The sequence below is a fragment of the Balaenoptera physalus genome (genome assembly GCF_965194825.1).
Source record: "Balaenoptera physalus genome assembly, chromosome: 4".
In the NCBI taxonomy this organism is placed as follows: domain Eukaryota; kingdom Metazoa; phylum Chordata; class Mammalia; order Artiodactyla; family Balaenopteridae; genus Balaenoptera; species Balaenoptera physalus.
The window spans coordinates 45,966,566-45,983,142 of NC_138891.1; the positions used below are offsets into that span (position 1 = coordinate 45,966,566).

The 16,577-nt window shown below is 34.8% G+C and overlaps 1 long non-coding RNA gene across 1 annotated transcript in view; it reads right to left on the reverse strand.

The window, feature by feature from the left end:
• Positions 1–3,369: 3,369 nt before the first annotated feature.
• The window catches only part of LOC309659159, a 1,097,080-nt gene continuing 1,083,872 nt past the window's right edge, over positions 3,370–16,577 (reverse strand). Inside the window, exon 2 of the long non-coding RNA XR_014262639.1 lies at positions 3,370–15,468. This is a non-coding gene — a long non-coding RNA (uncharacterized lncRNA). The remainder of the gene's footprint in view (positions 15,469–16,577) is intronic.

Consider the following 16,577-nt stretch of genomic DNA (forward strand, 5'->3'; position numbering starts at 1 on the left):
ATTCTCCGGCTTAACATAGCAACCCCATCAATATGAACCTACAAAATGCAGCCTTCTACAGGTGTACTACCCTCTTTTTGAGTACAAATCCAGAGTGAATCACTTTTATAAATTTTTGCCCTCTTTAGTTATGCTAGAGAGAAGTAGTTCATATATTTTTCATTTAGTTTAGAAATAAAAATGTGCCTATTTAAAATTTCTTTTTTATATCCAGACAATGCACTGTTAGCAGATTTCCTGAATAAATATTAGGCACTTGTGTAAAAATAGAAGTTTTCCCTTTAAATACATGGATAACATACTAACATGTTTAGCAACAAAGTATTAAAGACAAATACAGGGACTTCCCTGGTGGCACAGTGGTTAAGAATCCGCCTGACAATGCAGGGGACACGGGTTCGATCCCTGGTCCAGGAGGATGCCACATGCCATGGAGCAACTAAGCCCTTGCGCCACAACTACTGAAGTCCACGAGCCTAGAGCCCATGCTCCACAACAAGAGAAGCCACCGCAATGAGAGGCCCACACACTGCAATGAAGAGTAGTCCCCACTCACCACAACTAGAGAAAGCCTGCACACAGCAATGAAGACCCACGCAGCCATAAATAAATAAATAAACAAATAAATAAATAAATAAAGACAAGTGCAATTGAACATACTTTCCCACTAGCATTTCTACCCCTTAGGATAACTTTCTTACAGTTGAGAGGAGAATGATATTCATTTCTTTGTGCTTTAAAATTATATCTAAAATATTCACTTATACAATAGTTTTGTGATCATCCCCTGTGTATTTCAATCTTAAAACAAGTGAAACACATGTTTAAAAAGAATTCATGATTTCATCTCACCCTTTCTAACCTGTAACATAATATTTCATAAATGGCTAGGACGATGAAACACACTGCTTTAAGAAGCCATAGTATTGAAGCTCTGTTCTACTAAGGCTGAATAATTAAGGTGGGTTCCTTAAAAGCCTTGACTTTAAGCAAATTCTATTTGAAAGTTTGGGACATTCCGTATCAAAAGATTAATTGTATAAATAGGTTTTGTCAGGACTACATTCTGTATTTTTTTTCCTTCAGTGTAACATTAATGAGCATACATCTCAAGGGGTAGATTTTGCTCTCCCATGAACTTCTGAAACCCCATTTTAAATAATAGGAGCAGAATTCTGTGAAGCTGAATGCTGAATATGACATTCCAAACATGGTATTAAAATTTTTTTTTTGAGGAAGGCAAGATCATTACTTGTTGCTTTCTTACTGAAATGGGAAAAGGACCTCAGTATGTTTTGGTCTTTGCTTTTATAGGTACACGCAGTATCTGTCTCTTCTCCAGTATCTGATTTTGCCATAGAGTTTTCTATGAAGAGAGACTTTATTTCTACTTAGTTTTTGTTTGGAGTAAATGGAATTGCCTTCTATTATGCGTTTGAAATAAATATTAAAGACAAGCTACATTAAAAGCAAATAAAATGAAACTTTGTAGAGGTTTCAATGCAACCTGTAATATCAAACTAAAAAATTGAAATTTAAAATGTGATGATTCAGTATTGAAAAGGCTTTTAGAACACACGTGTCTACAGCAAGTTTGGAAGATATAACCTCAGAGGATAAAATGTAGATGATAAAACATAATGATCCACAAACATAAAATTATTAAGCACAATAAATGCTTTTGACAAAAAGACAAATATATTAATACAATCCCATAGAAAAACTTAGAGCAGAATAGTTATGTGGAATTCAAATTTTGTAGTTTGAATTTTTAACCTGTATTCTCACATACCCAAACACCCAGCAGTCAAACAGATTTCATTTTTACCATTAACTACTGCTCAGAATATACAGAGGTCCTCAGAATTTAGAGAATTTCCTTTCTCAAGGCCTCTCCATATAGTTTCAGGGATTATGTTTTGTCATAACATCTTGATCAAAACACCTGAATAACTGGTAACACAGACATGGTTTGGCATTTCTTTAATCAGTAAATTTGCATCTAGGCCTGTTTAGTTTTGCTGAATTGAAATTCATCTTATCTTCTTAGTCTTGAATCTTGGTAAAGGAGATCCCTTGGTAAATGAGGTAAATGGTCTATTATTTGTAGCAGTTTTATGAAGTGGGAAATTTTTATCACACTTGCAAGGTCACTTTATGTGGTCAAGGATGTACTCCTTACATCAGTTTTTGTTTTTGCTACCATTGGTTTATTCTTATTAGTCAGTTGAATTTTCAGTCTTTGGTTTTCAGTCACGTGTACTTGTTTATTTTACACACACACATACACTTTTCTAACCTCCAGGCATACTCTTTTATACCTTACTCATTCCTTCTTTTCAGTCTCATTCTAACTGAGTCATCAGTAGGTGGTTTCAACCAAAAACTTGAAACCAATGTTTGGCTTAGTTACGTAAGCTTCTTACTGTGCTGACTTGCTGCATTGCCTGTAACACTTGCTATTCCAATATGCTGTAAACAGCTCAAGATGGCTTCCTGTTACTAAGTCATTATTTTGTGCCTTACTAGTAAAATATTGACTTGATAACCTTCCTCTTATAATTTACTCTTTCAATAGCTACTGGTATAGTTTGTCCCAAATGGTCGACCACCTACCTAAAATATATGTGTAAGAGTATATGCGAACTGAACAATCCTCTTATTTCCATCACATTGTTCCTTCTCTTTCCTCTGATGCAGTTTTTATTTTTGAAATCTTCAACTTCTCCATTACATAAACATTCCATAAACATTGCTCAGAATTTTTTAAAGGAGGTGAGCATCATTTAGTTGTTAATTGTACAATTACACACTGTAGTAAGTTCCAAAACACAAATCACTTTTATTTGAGTGAGCTTTTGCATCCAGACTTCATTTTAGTATGAAATAATATTTCTGTTTAAACAGAATTTTACTTTTCATGTCCCTAAATTACTTTGCGAATTGTCTTCTACTGAGTTTTATTAATTCAGTTTTACCAAAATAAATTCTTAAAAGGTTAAATAAATTATCCACATTCTAACAAGTTAACCTCTGTACTTCATCTTTTCTCCTTCTTGTATAACTAAGCCCATCTGCCAAAAGAATTTGTCCTGTGCAAACAGTGACAGGACAGGCTCTTGATTCTTTTTTAATCAGAAAGTCTCCCTTTTTTTAATCATAAATCTCCCTTATTAAATCATAGGAATTCAGTCTCATTTATCTTTAGATTTCTCTTCCTGCACCCTGCCTTACCTCCTCCTGTGAATGGTTATCACAGTGCTTTGAACATAGTAGGTTATTTTATTTAGGGTACCATTACAGTTACAAAGCATTATTTTGTCCCATGAACTGCGCTAAATAGCAGTGTATACATAAATTCCCATCTAATTTTCACAAGTTGGTACTATTATTATTATTACCATTTTATAGAAAGGGAAACTAATGCTTAACAACATAAAGTCACTTGCCCAAGGTCACACAGCTATATGGAGGTCTGGGACTCGGTATAGGCATTCTAACTCTAGATCCCATCTCTTAATCAACACACTGTGACTCCGCATTCTCCTGCCTCCCTAGAGAGGTTGATCAGTTTTTAACTGGCATACTTTTAGACTTGCTGTGATGCTGCATTTGTGTCCAGTCCTTAGTGTCACTCATGCCTGCTGTGCTTTAAATGCAGCTGACCAAGCAGCCACAACGTACTACTTCTGGTACTATGAGCAACAGTGTTTGTGGCATACAATTTTCCCAGGCCACTCTTTAGTTCTACTCAGTCTCCTCTCATTTTTATTGCTTTGGTTATTGAATTCTTAGCTCTGTCTCCTGCATTTGTAACAGTTTCTATTCTATATACTTGAAGTCCCTTCTAGACATTAAATTTTTTTTTTTTACTAGAACAGATTGTGCTCATGCCTTTGATTTAAGGTCCACTGCAGTCTTGAGTGGATTGCTTTCTTCAAAATCCTGTTTTCTTAGCTCTTCCCCACTCTGTCCCCCAGGGGAGAGGTATTTAGATTTGTGAGACTGACTCATATTAACTCAATTAATAAGAGATTATGTATAAACTGGAATATCAATATCTTTTATTTACAGTGAGAAGTATGTCATAGAGATCAGGATAGTTCCATGTTTCACAGTGGCATTTCTTTCTGAAAAAATAACAAGGAAAGAAAAAATTGAAAAGAGAGTATTGTTTGATGAGCATAGAATCAAGCAAGGGTAGTAGCTGGATAATCTTAATGGTAATTCATTCTGATTCATAGTAGGACCCTTAACTGTGGTGTTTCCTCAGGAGGCACCTGCATTCCTGACGCAGTGTTGGTGAAGCAGTGATAAGTTCTTGCTCATTGACTTCCTTTAGTTAGTCTTTGGTTTTAATAGTTCTTCCTCGAACTTGACTAGGTTTTAGTTTTCATTTATTCATTGATTAATTCGTTTAAAAATATTTATTCAACACAGACCGTGTGCTAAGTACCGAGTAAATCAGTGAAGACACCCATTAACAAGGCAGACATAGTTTCTGCCCTCACTGAACTTATAGTTCAGTGATGGAGTCAGTTATTGAAGAGGTAATCACACAAAAATTAATTACAACTGCTTTCATGACTCTGAAGAAAAATTAAGTGGGGTTGTGAGACTGCAATATAGAGGACCCAGTTTTCTGTGGGAAGTCAAGGAAGGCTTTCCTGTGGAAGTGATTTTTAAGATAGGACTTAAAAGATTTATAGCATGGACACGACAGAGAAGTAGAGAAAGAGATTTTAGGCAGTGGGGACGTGGAACAAGGTCCTTAGGTGGGAAATAACCTGCGTATTTTAAGTAAGTAATAGAGAGTGGATGCACTGAAGCTTAGTGAATGAGGGAAAGAGTGATAAATAATGAGGGGTGGAGGTGAGGATTTGGGAGGTGAAGACCATGCTGGGCATTCCTGAATATATTACAGATTTTGGACTTTATAAGAAGTTGTTGAAGGGCTTTTAAGCAAGGAAGAAACTAATTAGAATTGCACTTAAAAATTATCAGTTTGGCGGCTCTTGATAAGGTATTTATGGGGGTAGGGTCAAGAGTGAAAATTGTTAGAATAATTAGCTATTACTTTAGTTCAAGAATAAATTATGATGGCTTAAAGAGTGGTTTCTTAGAGATGGATAGAAATAATTCCAGAAATATTTGGGTTATAAAAATCAATAGGCTGTCCTTTTCCTCCTGTGGATTCCTGAGACTACACCTAAATCATTCTGACCAAATATGATTATATAAGAAACTCCTCAACAGAAACAACTGTCTGAGTTATTCTGCAGATGGATAATATTTTCCATTATGAACTGATTGTATTATGTTTATGATTTTTACTTTAAGAGCCTCTTTTTTAAGTTCTAAGGAGCAGAATATTGCTGACTCCTATAGATTTATTGCAGAGATCAATAATTATTTATTGAAATTAGTAGAATATGTGCAGACTGATGAGAGCAGTGTTAACAACCTAGAAGAGTCTGGAAAAACCTGACCTGATTCCCAACTGTACAACCACTATAACCTCAGCCAATTTTTCATAGCAATGTGAGTCCTTTCCTACCATTCACAAAAGGCTGCATGGAAATAATGATTATACATCAGTTCAGAGATAAAGATGGCAGTACAACCAAATTCAGGGAGCTGGAGTTTATTTCCATAACATATGCTTAAATGAATATTTTAAACCATGATGATATGAGATTATTTTTTTTTCTTGCAAAAGGAGTGTAATGATTTCAGATGCAGTTGTTTGAACAAGTCAGCATTTTTCTAAATCTAGAACACTTTAAAAAAATGCAAGAGTTTGAATAATTATAACTGTATCATTAAGTGATTCTGAAGCTCAGGACTCTTAAGTGTAGAATCATGGTTAATATTTTCCTTCAAATACTTTACAGACTTTGCTATTCTACACACTTAATAGTTGATTCAAGCTAATACAAACTGAAACAGAAATGAGCTGTGAACAGGGAGCTAAGGCTGTGTTCTTCAGCATTTCAAAAGGTCCTTATTCAGGGCTGACCTGGGTGTTGAGGACATCAGATTAAATATTAAGGTATCAAACAGTAATTAACTCCTTCGTAATTCCTATAGTGTGTTATATCTATAGCAATAGTTTTTAATACCTTTAAATAACTTGCATGTGTAAGTCACATCTCCCAAAACTAGTCTGTCATTTCCTTGAGATAATATAGTTTGTATTCACAGTGAATAATTCCTATAGTGTGTTATATCTATAGCAATAGTTTTTAGTATCTTTAAATAATTTGCATGTGTAAGTCACATCTCCCAAAACTAGTCTGTCATTTCCTTGAGATAATATGGTTTGTATTCACAGTGACTTGCCTTGAAGCAGATGTTCAATAGCCCTATGCAAAATATGATACTGTATATTCTTGTCAGTACCTCACCAACTTCTTGGTAAGTAACTTTGTATCATTCCTGGAACAGACACCTAAAAGTCATATTTTAAACATCATTTAGGAAGCATCATGTTATATCATTTTATTCATAAAATTCCTGCCACTTTGTTGACTGTTTTATAGCAGGTTTAAAATTTAAACTTATATAATTAGATTCTTCACTCAAAACAAGAAAAAGTACAAATAGGGCAAAAATTACTAGTGCAGAAACTGGACTAAGTGTAACTGAGAAAAATCAGGCATCAGTATCACAGACAACAATGTTAAAGAAGTCACTCAGAATTAAGCCTTTAAAGATTACATCTCTTACTTTAAGGAAGAAACGTATAGAAGCTTTTTTAGAGAACTTCCAAACATATTTTTAAATGGTACATACATTACTGAAGGCTCTTCTCCTATTTCTATTCTAACAATACTTAAATTATGAAAACAGTAGTTTCTCCACTCAGCACTGTGATGGCTGTGTCTGCCCAGGAAAAGAAAAGCAGAGAGTTGAAACCATTGTTTCAAATAACACCAGCAAGATTAAACAACCCTTTGAACAAGGAAGACATGGGAGTGTTTCTAAGCATTCACACTCTCCTCCTTCATATATGTATGTGAAGTCAATCTTTATTGGCATTTTGTCTGTCCCCAGGGGCTGCAGTTAAAGGACTAAATCTTCTAATGGGATTCATGGCTGGATTCTACCATGATAATTCTAAATGAAAACATTCATTTTCTTAATAACATTCCCTTGTTTGTGACTGCTTTAAACCTTATTTATTATCTCTACTGCTTAGCATGCACATGTGTTCAAAGAATAAAATATAAGCAGATCTAATAAAAGATACATATAAGGCCCCATGGTGAAGTCAGCTCCAGTACTTTCTGCATTATTTACACTGAAGAATCTGAGTCCCAGGACCTATGTCAACACAATGAAATAATTCTAGGTAATATGTCTAATGCCCAATGATGCCAGCATTGGGGAAATATGAATAGAGTATGAAAGATTATTCATAGTTATGAAGAAATCTTTGCTCCTTTGTTTGATTTTATTCTACCAACTTACATGCACCCACCTTCCATCTAATGAATGGCAGAATAACTCTTAATTGTTAATATTTTAGTATATATACAAATAATTTCCTATTTTTACATCCAGTAGTACATTGAATCTGCCCTTTTGTCCCTCTTTGATGTTCTAGGCACATTGATGTAACATGAACCTGCTACAAGATTAAATGTAACATACAATTCCAGTCAAAATAGCTTATCATTGGCTAAAGGCTAGATACATGCTGATACTTGTAAATTCTGGGTATTTTGGCTATGTACAGCACAACGAAAGTATACTTATAGCATCATGAAGAGACACTGCCCTTTCTTACCCTGAAAATGCCTCATTTTTTTAGCTCACCCAGAATTTACTTCTGTTATTTTGCACTGGATAAAACTTATGCTAGGATCTATAATATTCTACCATCCTTCAGAGATTAAGATCAGTCCCGTATTTTTGGCACGTTAGTCTTCTCTCTCTCTGACTTGAAGAGAATGGTTTAAGATTGACAAAGGAAAGGCACATCATAATTGAACCTTTACAGCAGCCCTGGGCCTTTTCCAGAATAGGAATCTACTAAATATTTCTATCAAAAGCAAAAGTGACTCCTTTTGCTAAATTCACCATTCTCATCCTCCAAATATCCATTCTTGCCACTCTGAAAAGCACTATGGTTAGCAATGGACTGAACATAGGAAATCATGTTCCTTATAAAGATTTTTTACGTTAGAATTCCATTATTACATTGATATAGTTTTCCCACTGAGAAAGATCTTGATATTACAAAATTATATACTCTCCCCTCTACTGGGATAAATTCCAAACTCCTTAGTATGCATTTAAGCCCTTCTCACCATGACCCCAATTTGCCTTACTAGTATCATCTTTAACCATTCCCTTCAACTCACCAAACCTCTTCCATTTTCTTAACATTTTGTTCCCTTTTATACCTCTATGCCTTTGTTCAAGTTGTGTAGTACCCTCTCAACTTGGGATTTTACAGTGGAGCGCTTTGTACTATAGGGCCCCTAGTTAGGGAATGTTATATGCATATCCTTCTGCAGCCCCAAACAAGACCTGGCATTTCCAGCTTACACTTCCATTGGATAGGTCTCTGAAAACACTGTACAGAGAAAAGTGTAGAACCAAACAGGAATGCCTCTCTCACTGTCACTTTGATAGAAAATTTCTTTGCAACCTGAAGCAATATTGAAATTCCTTCCTGATGATAATAATGGTGATAATGAAAAAAATAATAATTGTGATAATGATGATTATAATAATAATAATTTCATAATGGCCATCATTTATTGAACACAGACTATGTGGCAACATTGATCTAAATGTTTTATGTATATTATTGCTAATACTCACATCTTAACAAGTCTAACATGAAACTCATGATTTTTATTCTAAACATGTTTTCAATCCCACCCTCCCTCCAGCCACCTGTCTTAATAAAAGTCACCACCATCCACTCAGTTCTTCAAGCCAGAAGGTGCAAATCATCCTTGATTCTTTCCTTTGCTTCACGACTTATATCTATTAGTAATCTCACCCATCGTTTCTAGCTTCAGCATATGTTTCACATCTGCTTTCTTCCTTCTTCACTGCTACCAGTATCTTTAGGCTGGAATGTGGGAAAAAAATAAAAAAGTAAAAGCAACACTATTAAATGCAATATGATATCCTGAGTTGGCTCCTAGAACAGAAAAAAGGGAATTAGTGAAAAAAAAACCAAAAACAAACCTGTTGAAATATAAAGTCTGTAGTTTAGCTAGCAGTGTTGTACCAATTTTTAGTTTTGACAAAGGCACCATCAGTATGTGAGATGTTAACGTTAGGGGAGCCTGACTGAATGATACACAGGGAACTCTCTTTACTATCTTTGCAACTTTTCTGTACATCTAAAATTATTGCAAAGAAAAATATTTTTATAAACCCAAACTGTTTTCTTAGCTGCTGTCTAGCCCCCTTCAGTCCAGTCTTCACAGTTGCTAGAGTGATCTTCTAATAATATAAATCATGCAACTTAGAGATTTTTTTTTTTTTTTTTTTTTAAATTTATGGCTGTGTTGGGTCTTCGTTTCTGTGCCAGGGCTTTCTCTAGCTGCGGCAAGTGGGGGCCACTCTTCATCGCGGTGTGCGGGCCTCTCACTATCGCGGCCTCTCTTGTTGCGGAGCACAGGCTCCAGACGCGCAGGCTCAGTAATTGTGGCTCACGGGCCCAGTCGCTCTGCGGCATGTGGGATCTTCCCAGACCAGGGCTCGAACCCGTGTCCCCTTCATTGGCAGGCAGATTCTCAACCACTGCGCCACCAGGGAAGCCCCCAACTTAGAGATTTTAAGCAACTCAAAAAGATTAAAACAACCTGTCCAAGATTATATAGGTATTAATGGCTGAACAGGGATTCTCACCCAGATCTGACAGAATTCAATATCTCTTAAGCATTTTACTACTGGGTTCTCTATGTGAGCCATGAATTCAGCACGTATCACAAAGGAGTCATTGTCTCCCATCTTTGCATATATCCCATTCATGGTGTAAATTCAGTCTGATTCAAAATCCTGAGAAATGTTTATCAATATCAACTAAACTAATAGGTAGGAGAGTGAGGAAAAGGAAAAGTTTTTTTTCTGCTTTTCAGCTACAATGCGGTGTCTGAGATTTTTCTCAAGGTATGAGAAAAAGTCTTCCAGAGAGGTTATTGCAGTGGTCACAGTTGCCTTCACCATGATGTCTTAATGGGATGTACCTTCAAAAGGATGCACTATCAAAATGGTCATTAGCAGTGGTCCCACGTTCCACATATGGAGCTTCAGCCTCCCCTTCCTTACGAAGCAATAGCTGGATCATGAAGACATCCTTTAAAGTTTAGCCCCATTCCACATTCTAGAGTGTAATGGGGAACTAAAACTATGTAAAAAACTTCAAGGATTTTCAAGCTGTATTATTATAGCCTGCTTATCTTCGTATTAGGTCAAGGAGCTCTAACATACCGAGTTCCATTTTCACAGGGGGAAAGGCATTTAGCAGTGAGACCTATTATCTCTGGTTATCTGTGGGATCCTCATTAGACTTAGCTTTCTATTGAACCATAGTAGCTTTAGTGGAGAAACTTGGACAAAAGGATGAGATTGCAAACTACAGTAGTCTTTTTCTTATCTAGTCATCGCTTCAACTGTTAATAGCAGGAGGCCGAGGAAATCTAACTCCTTACAGTACTCATTTAGCAAAGATTCATCGTTGTTGGATTTTGTTCTTTATATTTTACATTTGTTTTGACATTTTCGCCTTTTAAGATAAGAGCATAGTCCATAATAAAATAATACTGACTCAGAGCAGAATCTACATACCACAGTGATAGGAGATCCTCAACTATTTAAAATAAATCTAATCATATCACAATTTCAGAATATAAGCAATCAAATAAAAAATACATTTTAATAGGAGGTGCAAAAGTCTTTTTATGTTTCTTAGATATCAGCATGCTATAAAGCGCCAATGAAGTTTACAGTTTGTGGGCATTTTTAAGGCATGGGAAAGCTTTCCCTAGGAGTTATTAATTATTACCATATCTGCCCTCCATATAACATCACGTTTTTACACAGTTGGTTATTCAGAAAAATTCAAGTTGATATGCTTACTAACTTCTACTGTGGGTCAAGATATACAACTCAATTTGTATCTCATGTTCATAGCTTTTGTAAGTTGTATATTAACTTTTTTATATATGAGTATAGCATTTTTGTTAATGGAAATAGTAATAAAAGTATGTGGAATATCGGTACACATATCTATACACATGAAGATTTTACTTAAAATTCTAATATATTAAATAGTCCTAAATATCATGTTTTTATATTTTAATTTTATATAAGCTTACTTTACATTTGAAGAATTCATCTCTACATCCCTGATTCTATTTAATAAGCAAGATATATAAATGTACAATTTAGGATCATTTTTTTCAAGGACAGCATAAAATGCCAACAAGAATATACAATTTTAATACAAACATCCAAGACTTTGCTTTGGTGCTACACTAAAGCCAGCTAAGGTGTAGCACCACAATAGCAAGCTTCCAGATACCCAAAAAGAACTCTGAATTTCCATAGGCATATCCATAGCTTTAATGAAAATAAATGAAATAAATGTCTGTAAATTATTTTAAAAGCATGTCTTTGTATTTGCCTTACATGTTTATTTTTGGGTTAAATTTACTAAACTAAATTCTCATTGGTTAGTTTATTATATCCTTTGGTAAGATAGAGGAGAATATGATCATAGTAGCATTTCAAGATTTAAACGTTAGTAAGAACACAGATGATTTTTTTCTCTTTTTAAAGTCTCACATTACCTAAGTGAAAATGTGGTTAGCTATACATTAATATTTGCATCTTGTAAGATAGAAATACATTTTATATATTCATTCATATGATGATCCATGCACTTCTTCCTTCATCAGCTAGATTTACCTCACCTTTGTCCACAACAGGATCAGAGGCTGAAATATATGAATAGAGATAGTCATATTCTGTCACTCTAAGTGTGAAATCTTGTATATTTGGCTGGTATAGAAGAAATAAAAATTTTAAATTGAACATCTCTCTAAAGGAAGGTAGTTCGTATAATACTTGTATGTGTGCCCTGTTTTATTTAATACTCTTGGCTGGATTTACTTTCCAATAGAATTTTCAGTAAAGTGGTAGAACCACCAGTTAAGCAATCATAACAAAGAAGACATCAACAAAGTCTATTAAATTATTGCTCTTATTTATAAGCATTTAAACAACTGAGCACAAACTTCACTAATGCCACATCTGCACACTACCAGGCAAACTCCTTTGCTTTGGCTGCTGTTGAGGAAGATAAAACTAAGTTTTAGAGCTCCTGCCTTCCTTCCTTCCTTTTCATTATTTTCTCCCCAGAGACATACTCACACTACTCAGTTTCCTCAATCTTATTTCCTTGAGGTCAGTGTGTATATTACTAATAAAGAAATCCAAGAAAAGTACAAGAAGTTATTACATTTCCCGTACTGTAACACTTCTTGCTGCCTCTTCCACACTCCAACCCTCTCTATCCCTTTTCATCTTTTCTCTGGGTTACATACCAAAGGTCTATCAACTTTTGCAAGAATGCATAGACCATACATATTTTAAAACTCTGTTCATTCATTTAGTCAATAAATATTTACATACTGTCTATTGTTATTAAGTCTGTGTGTTAGAAATAATGGGGTGAAAAAAGGTAGTACGGTGGCTATGCTAGAAACAAGATAGGATCCATGAAACTCCGAAGTTTGTTCAGAATATATTTTCCATAGCTGTGCAAAATATGGTCCTAGACACTGGGCTACAGAAGACCTTGAAGAGAGTCTGTATTTTCAAGTACTTATAATATAATGGAAAAGCTAGAATTCTTGGTACAGACAGGCAAAGTGACTGAAGGACGCTGAGGGTAAAATATTCCAACATATTTTATCTAAATCAGCATAGAATAAATAGTGTGCGTAAGTGTTTGAGAGAATATCAAAATTTTGTTTACTGTATCAACAAAGGCCTACTGGATGAAGGAAACTTGAAACTAAATTTTGATGCCCATGAGAGATGTGTATTTTCAGAAGATAAAAGAATAACCACAGTGATTTGTACGAACATGGAAATTAGCAAATTGCATATACTGAAAGATAAAGTATTTGCTTGGATGCAACTAAAGATACTTGCTGGGAACAGTAGTTTTCAAAGTGGGGGTTGATGAGTGAGCATATCAGAACTACCTTAGGAGCTTTTTCCAACTGACTACACACTGTCTTCTCTCTCTCTTCATTTTCTGTTTGCAATACGTATTTGTTTATTATCATTCTGTGATGCCCCTTGCAGTGGAAATAAGAGTGGAGCTGTGCATGTTGCAGTTAGGATAGGCAGAGGAGAAGTTCCCCAGAATTGATATCTCTACCTGCCCTTCTTTAAGACACAATGATTTATAGAAATGCTAATTTATTTTTTTGAAATGCGGTAGGAGTAGTGAATGTATTATCTCGGAACGGGGTGGCCATATTTGAATTAACATGGGAAGAGAAGTGATTTATTGTCAAACTTAAGCCTGGTTCAATTAACAAATAAAACTTTAGCAACTAGATTTTATGTATTGTTCAGCATTCCACACTATATCTTATCCCATTTTGAACCTTAAATTTAAATCATTTTAAAATTTCACCTGTGCAGTGATGCATTATGCAAATTTATTTGATAAAGTTGTTAGTAAATAAAATCCATATATATGTGTGTATATATTATATTTACATATATACAGAATATATATATTAGAATTCAGTTAAGCAATGTTCAGCTATCAGTTATCTACATTTATAAAGAGAGAAGAGTATATGATCCAAATTAAGGAGCAATTTCAATATCATTTAGACTGATAAAATTCAAATCATAAATACCAATAGAGAAGAACAATATTATAGGTAATGAAAATTGTTTTAAACTACATATATTTGGCTCTGGAATAGTCATAGCTCTGGGATATATTATATGACAAACTATAGTAAATTTTTAATAAATAATTATTTTCTTAAATAAATATTAATAACTGGGTTGTCTTCCTTAAATAAATTCTGATATGGGGCAAACAAAAAAGTTATGTTAACATGGCCTCAAAATTAACTGTGGCATAATGAGTTATGTATTATTTGGAAAATCTACTAATTAAAAAAAAAGAGAGGACTTCTATAATTCATTTTACACATCTGTACCATGAACTAAGCTCAATGTCTTAGTTTGCACTGTTGCCTTAGTGTATCCTTGTGATTTCTTTTGCATTAAAATTTACTTTTAACACTCCCTAACACCATACACAGAAATAAACTCAAAATGGATTAAAGATCTAAATGTAAGGCCAGATGCTACAAAACACTTAGAGGGAAACATAGGCAGAACTCTCTTTGACGTAAATTGCAGCAAGATCTTTTTCGATCCACCTCCAAGAGTAATGAAAATAAAAACAAAAATAAACAAATGGGACCTAATTAAACTTAAAATCTTTTGCAGAGCAAAGGAAACCATAAACAAAATGAAAAGACAACCCTCAGAATGGGAGAAAATATTTGCAAATCAAGCAACCAACAAGGGATTAATCTCCAAAATATACAAACAGCTCATGCAGCTCAATATCAAAAAAACAAACAACCCAATCAAAAAATGGGCAGAAGATCTAAATGGACATTTCTCCAAAGAAGACATACAGGTGGCTAAAAAGCACATGAAAAGATGCTCAACATCACTAACTATTAGAGAAATGCAAATCAAAACTACAATGAGGTATCACCTCACACCAGTCAGAAAGGCCATCATCAAAAAGTCTACAAACAATAAATGCTGGAGAGGGTGTGGAGAAAAGGGAACCCTCTTGCACTGTTGGTGCGAATGTAAATTGGTACAACCACTATGGAGAACAGTATGGATAGTCCTTAAAAAACTAAAAATAGAGCTACCATATGATCCAGCAATCCCACTCCTGGGCATATATCTGGAGAAAACCATAATTCGAAAAGTTACATGCACCCCAGTGTTCATTGCAGCACTATTTACAATAGCCAGGACGTGGAAGCAACCTAAATGTCCATCGACAGAGGAATAGATAAAGAAGATGTGGTACATATATACAATGGAATATTACTCAGCCATAAAAAAGAACAAAATAATACCATTTGCAGCAACATGGATGGATCTAGAGTTTGTCATAGTGAGGTCAGTCAGACAAAGAAAGGCAAATATCATATGATATCACTTATATGTGGTATCTAAAAAAAGGGTACAAATGAACTTATCTACAAAACAGAAATAGAGTTACAGATGTAGAAAACAAATTTATGGGGCTTCCCTGGTGGCGCAGTGGTTGAGAATCTGCCTGCCAATGCAGAGGACACGGGTTCGAGCCCTGGTCTGGGAAGATCCCACATGCCACGGAGCAACTGGGCCCGTGAGCCACAATTACTTAACCTGCGTGTCTGGAGCCTGTGCTCCGCAACAAGAGAGGCCACGATAGTGCGAGGCCCGCAAACCTCGATGAAGAGTGGCCCCCGCTTGCCACAACTAGAGAAAGCCCTGGCACAGAAACGAAGACCCAACACAGCCATAAATAAATAAATAAATTAAATAAGCAAACATTAAAAAAAAAAAAAGAAATTTATGGTTACTGGGGGTAAGGGAGGGGAGGGAAAAATTGGGAGATTGGGATTGACATATACACACAAAAAATTTATTTACTTTTAATTATATTTGCTTTAGTTACTGTTAAGGGTTGATTTCATGTCCAATGACTATGTTAACTGATAGAAATTGAAGTGTCTTAGAATCATGCTGGAAGACATAGTGAACCTACTATGGGGTTTAATTATTCCAAAGACAGAACACTGAAAGGTTAATATGAAAGTCTAGTTCAGACTTTCTCCATTAAGCCTTTATCAAATGATCTTCGAAAAGGAAAAGTATTTTTCATTTTTTCCCTTCTCTTTCCATTGTCCTTCTTGTTGAGGAAGGTTTACTAAAGGAAAAAATGAGAGATTCATGGGCCTAATTATTCGACAGATTATTATATCTGTTAACATTTTCTTTACGCACCTCCCTTTTATTACTAGCTGGAAAAATAAAGCATCTAATAAACTGTTAATTAGAAATAAAGGAGCAGATTTCACTTTTGAATCCAAATCTTGTGAAGAAGAGCGCAAGTAGGTAAAAAAATCCCACCTCAGTTTAATACATATAAAACGTTCAATTTAGATAGACTTTTGGGGTTTCTTTTTTTCCTTCAAATTACAGTATATGGTTAATAGTTTACATATTGACAGAATTGTTTTATTTTAAAGTTAGTTATGGCAGGCCAAAAAAATAATAGAGACATTTTAAAATAAATTGTTTTACCACAATTCTGTGGGGAAAACAACCTTAGAATTCCAAGCAACAATATTACAGCTGAATAGTCAGAAAGTCTACATTGCAAATAAGGAAAGTCTACTGAAAATATATGGATTCCAGTAGGAAGAGGGCGTCTTAATACAAATATTTTACGTTTTAATTTTAATTTTGATTAAACCAGTATTTTG